Here is an 8,744-nt window from a genome sequence, read left to right as displayed (position 1 = left end):
CTCTCCTAGGGCTCTGTAATCCTTCTTGCTATTCCTCAGACTGCTCCTGGCTATACCACTGGTACCCACATGAAACAAGAAATTGTACAGACTTTGTAAATACAGAGTTTTGCCAGTGAATATGTCGGACTTGGGAACTACCATCAGTTCCCATCATCAATGCAAATGTGAAAATTCCTGAGTACTGATTAGCTATGCTGTCTAAAGAAAATGCTTATTAAATTAATTAAATATGTTAAAAATAAAGGCTAAAATTCATTTGGATCTTCATTAGACCTTTTAAACTGTACTATGAGTTGATGTGGAAGTTAATGCAGTTATTTCTCCAGACTTTCTGGCCTGCATTAACTGCATACCACTTCATTATATAAATATTCTACAGGTGTTTTTCATGCACTAATTGTGAGGACAAACTGTAGTATGACTGCAGTCACGTGAAGAACAGCTAAGTAATTACTCACTTCAGCATACTGCCTGACTGACAAAAGACAAAATAAATCCTTTAACCATGATGCCTTCTATTTAAATTCTTACAATGGCAGAACCATACTCTCAAGCTTTTGCAGTCACCATTTCTGTAGTGCTTTTATTATTTTCCTCTTTTATATGACCTTTGAACATGGCCACCAGTCAAGGCTTAGGCAACCAACATGCACAAGCGCACTGCCCTGCCTGTGCAGCTGAAACAAAGAGGAGCTACCAGCGAATTGCAGGAATGAAAATGGCAGTGAAACCACAATGTGTGGGCTCAGGACAGCCAAGCAATTGTGGACATTGACTGTAAGAGAAGAGGGAGAAGAAAAGCACCATAGAAAAGCAAACAGCAAAAAAGATATTTCTTTCCCTGTAATGTCCACCATTCTACCAAAAGCAGTGTCCAAAACAAACAGAAAACAACTCCTACAGGTTTCAAGCCTAACACCTTTATGCCATAAGAACATATTTCTGCAAAAAGCTATGTATTTGCTATGCATATCCTGCCTCTTCTGACTTCAGGAGATTTAAGTGACTATTTCCAACAACCTGGCAGATCACGACATCTTTGCAACGTTTTCCTGGCCCATCAAATCATCTCACACCATAAGACACCTTTGGGCTATCAAGCAGCATCTCCAACTGTGTAGAATGGGAAATTCTGACCAGTCAACCCAGGTTATAACATATCAGAGCCACATCGCTTCTGTCCTGAACAAGGATTACTGATTATATCCTGCAGCTTGCTGTACTGGCTCTAATAATGTCTCAGCTTTGGTACTCTAACTCACTTGCAATAGCTGGTAGCCATAACATCCTATAAGAAAACAAAGTGTTTCAAAAAATCATGTACAGCGACTCAAGATTTTCTCTTGGTCCACAATTAGAAGCAGTATCTGAACATCAAACCTAGACTAACTGCTACTGAAGCATATCAAAGGAGTGAAAGAGAATTAGGCTGACCACTTCTGAAGACCTAGACCATAGAGAAAACAGCAGATGAATAGGTCCATGCTGTTGTTTGAGCAGGTGAATTACTGAGGGCAAACTTGGCTCCTTTTCAAGCGAGCAGAAAAGGAAGGAGGCAAAGTCAGCAGTTGCTACTGCATTGAGAAATATGAGTCAGGAGGACTCTGCACTGCTGTGGTTTTATGCTAACAAGATTAGTCCAAACCGGCACAGTATCAGTGGAGATATGCAAGTTCTCATGGTGCGGAGTTTTGCTTAAACTCAGATTGTCTCACAAAAATTAATTTATGTGTGCAGCGTGAGGAAGTTTGAGCATAGAAGTGTGAAACAGTACAGAAACCGAATGGTGACTAAGGCAAAAATATTTTTTTCTAATGAAGACACAGCCTACTATAATTTCTGAAAAAATAACATATATCTTGATCACAATCCCCCTAAATTAAGGCCACAAAAAGTTATTCCTCACAGGTAATCTGCAAAATAAATTTAAAATAATTTAAAAAAAGAGGAATACATTCACCTGAAGTCCTTAGTGAGCAGGGTGTTTGGAATACGAAAAGTCTAGAGGCCAGACTCTCAACAGCACACTCTTAACCTACGACTTCCTTTTGTGCAGTCAAAATCACATGCTACTTTTGAAAATGCTGGCTATTCTGTCTCTTTCTTACTAACTGACTTCTGATTTTGGTGGTAACTCCCAGTACTAACTTGTATCAAACCCTAGCACAAACTCAATACAGATATTCTGAAAAACTGTGACAGCAAATCTGTGACAGGACATAAGAAGAATGAAGGAGTTTTTCAAAGGAGGATGCATACATGTAGCTCATGGAAAAAACAGTTTGTGATAAAAATACTGCATGATATCACTGCTGCATAATGGCTTAAGAAATGGAACGTGAATCTGCTTTCATAAATGCACAGCCACAAGGAAACTGAGCTGAAGCTGCGTACAGAACTTTAGCTTCACAATTTCCCAACTTCTGGATGTTTCTTGGTGCATTTAACACAGACTTTGTTTATAATTTAATCAGTAGCTCATGCACACACACACAGATACATGCAAACAGATAAACACATGGAAAAATCTAGATATCTGCACCACTTTGGGTTAGAGTCAGCTTCCTAACAATCAAGCAACAGTGATGGAAGTCAAATGCTAATTAGTTCTGAATCCAGCCCTAGGCATGTATTACTAAACCAAACACTGACCATACCTATACACACATGCATAGCATCGCCCTGCATTGTTTCAGTGAACTGAGACTAATTTTATACTAAACTTATTTCCTTTGTTATTTTCTTCCTGTTTAAAATGTGCCTAGAAGTTATCCAGTTTAAATCAACCTGCGTGTAGAGGACATATTTCTTTTTTTTTTCTCAACCCCCCATACCATTATGATCATAGAAATTTATTACTATAAGTAACTTCACTACAAGCAGTAAGTACATGCACAGATGCATATACATACATACACAGACACATAGACTTTATGGTACAGCTATAACCTAGTTCAGGTCACATTTATGTTAACAAAAGTTTTTTTAAAAAAAAATAAATATTTATTAGCTAATATTCCAGAAGTGTTTTCTCTCACCTGAATTACACCACTTCTCTTGCCCTGCGGTAGTCTTTTCCTGAAGCTCACCTGCTGCCGGTTCCCCGTTTGTCTGAGGCCACTCCTGACAACGCTGATGGTTACCTTGTATGGTTGTAATTCTTCTGACTAAGCTCCTCCTCAGTGATTTTCCTATCCCAGACCTGCCCAGCTTCAATTCCTTATTCCTCAAGGTCTTCTCGGCTGTTTCACCAGGGAGATTGTGTGATTGTATGTCCAACACAGGAGCTGACAGTAGGCACACACTTGTAAAACGGGTCTGCCTGGCTTCCATGCACCAGCTGCTCACCTGCAGATGACAGAGACAAGCAAATAAAAGAGTCCATGGGTGGGGACCAGGAGTGTAATTTGAAAAGCAGGCAAATAGATCAAGAGGGATAGGCTAACGTAACAAAGAGAAATAAAATACTTCAGATTACAGGTTCACGTTTAGACAAAATGGGTTCTTGGAACAAAAAAATCTGTACAAAACCCCTAAGACTCCAGATGCTGAAAAGGCTTTCTATCAGAAACATAATCTGCAAATGCAGAAAGAGAGAAAAGATTAATAATGCCCAAACATGTTACAAAGACAGCAGCAATGCAGGCTTTTTTCACAATCTGCCTTGCTCTTCTGTATCGCTCCTGCTCAGGCTGTCCATGGATTCTGCCAGCATTTTCCAGCCCTGCCATCAGCTCTCCCCACCCTTTCTTCCCACCAGTCCAGCCAGGAGATCCCACACAGCCCTGGCAATGACCCTCAGTTACAAACCCCCTTCAAAATCTGTTTTGAGCTCCCCAGCCAGACCGTATAATATTCTTGAACTTGCCCTGTGACCTTTTTCTGATACAATGCCCTTGGGGTCACCGTTGTGCTCTGCTTGTGCCCTCAGTCCTCAGCAGCTGTGCAGCGTAATCTTCATTGCACCTCAGTTCCTCAGCATTTTGGGTGAGGACTTCATTCCCACCCAACTCGTGTACGCTAGTCCCAGCTGTTGGCCTGCTGGCTTCCTCTATTAGCTCAAAGATTGCCCTCTCCTACCACTGAAAAACCTTGTGTTAAGAGTTTCTGATTCCTGACTCCTGGTTATATAAGTCATACAAGTAAGATTATTTGCTTACCTAGTTCATACAAGTGGTACGAAGTTGTATTACAAGAGGAAACAACATGAGACCTATTGCTGAGACAAAGTTCATTTCGCAGTCAACAACACAACCAGGTTGCTTTGGGAAGATGCAGAAAGTGTTATGATCTGTGCCAACCACTTGAGCAAAACTTACCTACTATTAACACTTTGGTGCTGCATATACTATTTTGGTGTGGGAAAATTTTAGTCACAGTAGAAGCAATAGCTTTAGATACTGAAACACAGTAGTTAATTTATCCATAAGAGAGACTGCATATCAATATATGTGTACACCAGTACATACCAAGCTTCTCTCTAGGATTATTCTTCCACCTGGCATTTACTGTCCATGTGTGCAAAATGGTGAAAACCAGAAGTGGTTTTCTTCATTGAGTGATCTCTCTACAGAGACTGGCAGAAGTGGGCAAAATAATATTAGTGAAATAGCTCTGTGACGTGGACTTTCATCCCCTGAGAAATCAGGACAGATATCTTCTAGAATAAAAATCTTGAATTAGAAAAATCATGACAGCTGCAGAGTGTGGGCTCAGACTCTGGCTTCAGCTTTCCTCTTATTCTGGTACTAACTTGCGTTGATTCTCAGCAGTATTTTCTCCATGAAGGAGCAGAGGATCTGCCCTATACCCCACTCCCCATTAAAAAGTGGCTAAAATGCAAAGGACAGTTCCTCATTTAAATGAGTTCTTTACTGAAATGTGTTACTTTCCACAGGCACCTTCCCTAAGGGTGGCTGGGAGAACCTATTCAGATTCCTGTTTAAAAATGCGGTAATTGGCAATATTCCTCCTTTCCACACTTCTTTCACAGTTTCTACAGCCCTCAACTGTAGAAGAAAGAGTGGGAAAGGCAAAGAGTTAATATTCAAGGTATGCATATGCAAAAGCAGCAACTGCTGCTGCTTTTAGTTTCCCCAATCTTTCTGCTGTTATCCCAGTCAGACTGGTTGGAGAAGATATTTTAATGGTTCAAGCCTCAGACTACATCCTCACTGACCCATAAGCCCTTCTTCCTGTTTAGTTAAGGGACAGCAGTCATTATTGTCACATTTTGTCCTGTGAAAAACAAACTTCTGCTTTAAGTCTTGTTTCGTGTGCACGTGTCCACAAAGAAAACACTGCCTGTTTAAATGCCTCCATCTTTCTCTCTGATTTTTCCTAAAGCAAGTATGATTAGGCACATTGAAAGGCAGCAGACTGGCAGTCTTATTAGTAAAAACATCCTCTTTATCTCCAAGACTATAGCACACCTAGCAACCATCCAAACCACACACAGGCTGCTCCATAGCCTCAAGATGTGCTTCTGAGACTACGCAGCAATTCAGCTTCTGGGACTGTTAACAAGGGTGCTAATTTTGCAGTTCCACTTCCAGAAGGTAAGCATACTCCAAGAAACTGCAGCTGGACCAGAAAAAGCAAGCTTCAGAGGAAAGGATCCCTTTCGTAGATGTCATTCACTTTTTCTGCAGTAATTTAGAGGTGGTAAGGTCTCTGACTTACTTTCGCATCCTAATGCAAGATTTAAAACTGTGGCTTATAGCTGACAGACTGTAACTGATATTTTGGTCAGCCTAAGCCAACAGAGGTTGAAAGGCTCAGTACCTGTTCTTTTGGTTTTGCTAGCCAGCTATGTATCCCCAAATGGGGTAAGAATTAGAACAGATGATCTAGAAGTGAAAGAAAAATTCCCATCATTATCCCAAGTCTCTCTTCTGCCCCATGAGGTTTGCTTCTCAAGATGGCAGGTCTTCTGACTTGAGAACAATTAATTTGCCTATTTAATATTTTGATTTTTCTTGAAAATGGTAGTCCTAGTGGTATTTTCAGTTCATCCCTGCAGTTTTTGTTATTTAAAATTTCCAAAGGAAAAAAGGCTAAGAGGGGGTAGCATTATATGAAAAGAAATGTTTAAAAAGAGCTGACTGAAGGATTATGGATCAATCTTCTTCAGACAGTTGAAGGTCCAGTAATTTGCTAGCACTTCATCTCTTCAGGGTTAGGCACATCTAACAGTCTTTTTCCCCCACTTTCCTGCCAAATTAGACCATATCATTCCCACCTCTTTTCTTAAATCCCAATGGAAGTTTCATTTGCACAGTTCCTCCCTTCCCAAACCAGATGCTCAGGAAAGATCCTGAAGGTTGGTTAGGTGCTGTAAGTGGGATACAGTACAGTTTTCCTGTTTGGTTTCTTTGGCAGATTTTCCAGGCCCAGAAGCTGGGATTCATTCAACATGGCTTAAAAACCAAGTTAAGGGCATAGTTGCCTTATGTTCTCTGTATAGTTAATACAAGGTCATACGAACTTCTGCAAAGCAGTTAAAAAAATACTAAAATCCTCTCTCCCTACACTGATGTCACAGGTATAAAGGGTAACCTAGCTCCTGGTTCACATGTCTTAGTCAAATGTCAGATGTTAGATGCCACACATTTGGGCTATATTCCATTATCTTTTTCTTCTTCAAAGAATTACCTTCCCTGAGCAGGAGCTCTTTGGGCTCCCAAAAGCAGTACTTATCTGCAGCATAACTTGGTAGCTTGGCCATAGCTTCTCCCAGACCGCCAGGCCTGAAAGATGAACTGTTAAACTGCAAGTTAGGTGCAGCACGTATCACGTGCATTCAGTCCTGCTCTGTCTAGTTCCCAAGTGCTTTTGTCCTGCACAGCCAACATCCTGAGCACAATATAGCTGCATATTCCTCTGTTACTTTTACCTTTTCAGTTTCTTATGTTCTTTTTGTTAAATTTTCCTTTTAACTTCCTGCTCTTTGCCACCACATTTTTACACTGTTCACATTTCCCAGTGAAAACCCAACAGCTCCTCTTGGTAAAACCTAGAAGCTGGTGAACAGAGCTATAGTGACCTACACCCAGTCTCAGTATGGAATAAATTGTGAGGCTTCACACAAAAAGCAGCAGAGAATCTAGCTATTTCCTGGAAAGGATGCCCATAGAGACCTTAGAAGAACTAGAAAGTATGTATCACCATGAGCTGTAACACTGTTACATAAAAATACATTTAAGAACTATTTCACTTAATAATATAATTTTTACATCTGTAATTCACCCTCTAAGACATTGCTATGTCCTAACTATAGCAGAGAAGAATCACAAATAAACCAAGATATGTTGAAATAAAACATGTTCCTGTTTGCCAGTGTCGTGGAAATGGATTCTAGCACATTTATTATTATGGAATAGCAAGGTGGCTGCTTAGCTATCAGAATTACATGCATAAACACATGGTATTTGCTGCCCAAGCTTCATAGGCTAATAAAGCAGTATTAAAAAGCAACATCACTAGACCAAAAATCATCCTCCTAACCACATACACACACGTGTACAGCAAGGAGGCAGCATCTAGAAGACAGCTTAAAGGCACAGAATTTAGGAGCTGCGTTTACCTAAGTAGTGACTCTGCCACCTCAAACCAAGGGTCCATCAGTCTAGTGCTATGCCTCAGACAGCTGGCAGTGAGAGTGCCTAGGGAAACGAAAGACCATAACATAAACCGATACTTCCCTTAACACCTTCCCCAGCCTCCAGCAGCCTGTGGTTCAAGGATTTACTTAGACAAATATAACTTTTTCTTTCATACACCATAAATAATTTTGCTCAATTGCTTTTGAACACCTGTAAAACTTCAGCAACACAATGCTGTGTGATAAATTCTGCAGCATTTATATAACTTGGGTGAATAAACACTTTGTTTTGAAGACGGATTGCCATCTTCAAACCAACTACTCACTTGGCAGTGAAATGAGTGGTGATAGCAAGAGATGAGTAAGTTTCATGCATGATGAGAATACTAATACACTCAATCATTTAAAAACAGGACTAAGTTTGTGTTTGTGTGCATGAAAAAGGAGAACAAGAGACAGCTCAATCTGTTTAAGGTTTGGATATTGATCTGGAAAGGGACATGATTTGGGACGAGAGCAACTCAGAGAAGTTACTTGATTCTCACCCTGCTATATATCAGATGATTCATAGTATCAAAAAACTTTTGACAAACTTGGAGTCTTGTTGCTCAGTTACCAGAAAATTTCTGACCCTTCTTTGCCTACTCCTGCAAACACCTTCTCTGATTTTTTTTTTTTTTTTTTTTTAATGAAGACAAAGATCAGAGAACCACAGCACAGTTTGGGTTGGAAGGGACCTTCAAAGATCACCTGGTTTTTGAACTAATCCCTGCCATGGGCAGGGACACCTCCCACTAGCCCAGGTTGCTCAAAGCCTCATCCAGCCTGGCCTTGAACCCCTCCAGGGATGGGGCATCCACAGCTTCCCTGGGCAACCTGGGCCACTGCCTCACCACCCTCATTGTGAAAAATTTCTTCCTTATATCCAACCTAAACCTAGTCTCTTCTAGTTTAAAGCTGTCCCCCCTTGTCCTGTCACCACAGGCCCTGGTCTGAAGCCTGTCTCCATCACGCAGGCGGGGAGATGGACACCTACAAAAAAAAAACTGCACAAGCACCATCCAACTTTTGTGATCCAGACATAACTTTCGGACGACTTTCAGGCCAATTCCCGAAACGAGAGGCCACCCGGTGCCGG

The sequence above is a fragment of the Pterocles gutturalis genome, unplaced genomic scaffold (assembly GCF_000699245.1).
Source record: "Pterocles gutturalis isolate BGI_N339 unplaced genomic scaffold, ASM69924v1 scaffold6847, whole genome shotgun sequence".
In the NCBI taxonomy this organism is placed as follows: domain Eukaryota; kingdom Metazoa; phylum Chordata; class Aves; order Pterocliformes; family Pteroclidae; genus Pterocles; species Pterocles gutturalis.
This window is presented reverse-complemented; position numbering follows the sequence as displayed.